Source organism: Jaculus jaculus, chromosome Y, assembly GCF_020740685.1.
Source record: "Jaculus jaculus isolate mJacJac1 chromosome Y, mJacJac1.mat.Y.cur, whole genome shotgun sequence".
Taxonomy (NCBI): Eukaryota; Metazoa; Chordata; class Mammalia; order Rodentia; family Dipodidae; genus Jaculus; species Jaculus jaculus.
The window spans coordinates 9,881,672-9,884,558 of record NC_059126.1 but is presented as its reverse complement, the minus strand read 5'-3'; positions in this window follow the sequence as shown (position 1 = coordinate 9,884,558).

The following is a 2,887-nucleotide window of genomic DNA, read 5'->3' as shown; positions in this document are numbered from 1 at the left end:
AACATCTCTCTAAAATAAACGTTGAAAACAAAAATACAATTGTCTATAAAGTAACATAAAGAGAACGATTGCATGGACAAAAGATATGCATACACCCCAAAAGGACACTCAAAGATTAGCTTTCAGAAATTAAACACAAAATAGTTGGAAAGACAAGCTCAGTAGAGGGACAAGCTTATTTAAAAAAAAAAAAAAAAAAAAAAAAAAAAAAGGCCAGAAAGCAAAGCATAAAGAAAAGATGGACAACAAGAAAACAGAAACTAAGGATCTCTTTTATAAGGCCCAACATCCAAACAATAAAACAGAGGAAATGGGGAACACCAGCAACCCCACTGAGGAGGGCCCTAGCGGAATGGGGGCTGGGGGGAGGGAAAAGATGGTATTAACCCATGATGTTCCCATACAAAGCATGTTCTAAAAAAAAAAAAAAAATTAAGTCGAGCAGTATCGAAATTTTGACAATTATTTAAAACCAGGGGCATTTTAATAATACCTTTATTCACTCATCTATTTGCTCAGATAAATTTGAAAGAAAAGTTGCTAAGCTCAACTATTTGAGGCCATTTTTCCGTGGTGATATAAAGTTTTGAACACAAAGTCACGGAGCTAAAACAAACAAACCTTGGGGAATCCTTGAAAAACTAGTATCAATTCATGACAATCAGAGAGAGAGAAAAACCCAGCCAGCAACCAGAGGCGCCTTAATGCCCTGTCACCCAGCAGCCCGCGGAGCAAGGGTAACTTTGTCCCAGATGTGGGCAGCGGGGTCTCCGGGACCCTGGGGGAGGAGGAGAGGGAAGGAGAGATTAATCTTAAACCAGCAGCAAGGAATGTGCTGGAAGAGGAACTCCTAGCTTCCCGCAGCCCCACCGCTCTGGGCCTCCCGGGACGCCGGAGCCCTAGGCAGGGAGGATGGTGGCGGAGCGTGCAAAAGATGCTTGGTCCAGAAGGACCACGGCCGGGGCGCTCCATGGCAACTGGATAAGGCAGGGCCCCCCAGGGGTCCAGAAATCCGAGCTGAGACACACCCAAGAACAACTTCCAGAAACTTCCCTCCCGAACGTGGGGTGGGAAACAAAGGTTGGAGTCCCCCCACTCTGGAACCTAACCCCTATCTTTCTGTCTACTTTATCCAGAAGAAGGGGGGCAAATATATTAGAGGAGAAGATGGGGTTCGTTCTTCTAGTCTCCCGGGTGAACCTTTGCAAGATCTTCCTTTCTATGAAGAAGTGTTGAGGATTGCCGAAAGGAAGAGTTCTTTAGTTTAGTTTAGTAGAGTTTATTAGAGAGAACCTGATTTGCGAGTTTGAACTCCAACAGATCCTGAGAATTTGAATTAACAATATGATCTGGCAGCATTTTAGCAAGATGGAAGAAGGGCTAGGGCAATTAAAGTAGCTCCAATCTCGTCAATCAGCCACAGTTACAGATTAACTAGCTCCCTATAGCTTTATTAATTCGTCTCAGAGCCTTCTGACCCTGTGTGCACAACTCATTTACTATGGTTAACCTCTAAGATAGCTGGATCCAACGTAGGTGCAAGATGCAAAATCTATGTCGCCACCCTAAGTTTTGCTTAATAGTATTGAACTAAAAAGGGGGGCTGGTAAAGCTGAAAAGAAGTGACAGAGGAGTGTTCGGCACTGAAACATTTCTTATCACACACTCCAGGACTCAGGGTCCATTGTGGAAGACGTGGCAGACAGAATGTAAGAACCAAAGGAAGCATAGGACTTCTTACAGTACAACTCCCCAGACAGAAATTGTCCTCCATATCCAGGACTTCACAGTGCCTAGCAATACCTTCCCAAGACCCCATAATAGGAAAAAAAAGATGATGACATAAAAACAAAAGAGACACTAACAAAAAGAGGGTAGGGATATGATGAAGAGCGGATTTGGGAAGGGGAAATTGGGGAGGGAGGGCATAATCATGGTTTATTGAAAGTAGAGAAGTTGTCAAGGAAAAATTATACATTATGAAGGTGGTGAGGGGGGCGAAGGAAAAAGTATTAAGGGTGAATCAATTATCAATCTAATGAAATATTTTTTTTTATTTGTCTGGACTTTGCCATATTTATAGTATTTGTTTACTTGTTGACACTTTAAGAAATACTTATTTTAATTATTTGAGTGTGAAAAAGAGGGAGAGAGGTGTGGAGGGAAAAAAAAAAACAGGGAGAAAACGGGCTTGCCAGGGCCTTTACCACAGCAATGAACTCTGATGCATGTGCTAGCCTGTGCATTAGGCTTACGTGGGTACTGGAGAATCAAACCTGGATACTTAGGTTTTGCAGGCTAACACATATCCCCAGTCAAAATTTATACTTTTAAGATTTATTTTTTCTATATTTGTGTGTGTTTACAGGGTCACCCAAATTTGAGTTCATCATGCACCAAACACACCACACATTCTTGAGCTGATGGTACTTGAGACTAGCAGAAAATAATCTTTGAAAACATGTGAGGTAACTTTTAATATTTAAATGATTAAATATGTAGATGCTTGAATCAGATAAAGAATTCTCATTTTGCCCAGACACGCAGAAATACTAGAGAGGCTTAAAACTGACAACTTATCTCCTCAGACCTTCCTCTGCCTCTTCAGAACACCCTCCGGCCCCAGAACCAGCACATGAGGTCACTTGCTATGGAATGGCAGCCATCACACATGCAGAGCTATTTCAGTCATGGGTTTTCTCCCTCTTGTACCTACCAGAAGTAAATGGCTGATACTGATACTTTCCAGAGTGCTATCCTCTGCAAACCTGTAGAATCCAGCTTCATTTACCAAAAATCGTCTGGAACATCCACAAGTATCTTACTAAAAACGTTCCACAGATGAGAATTCTGTTATGTTTTGACCAGCATTTTCCTTGGTCCAGTC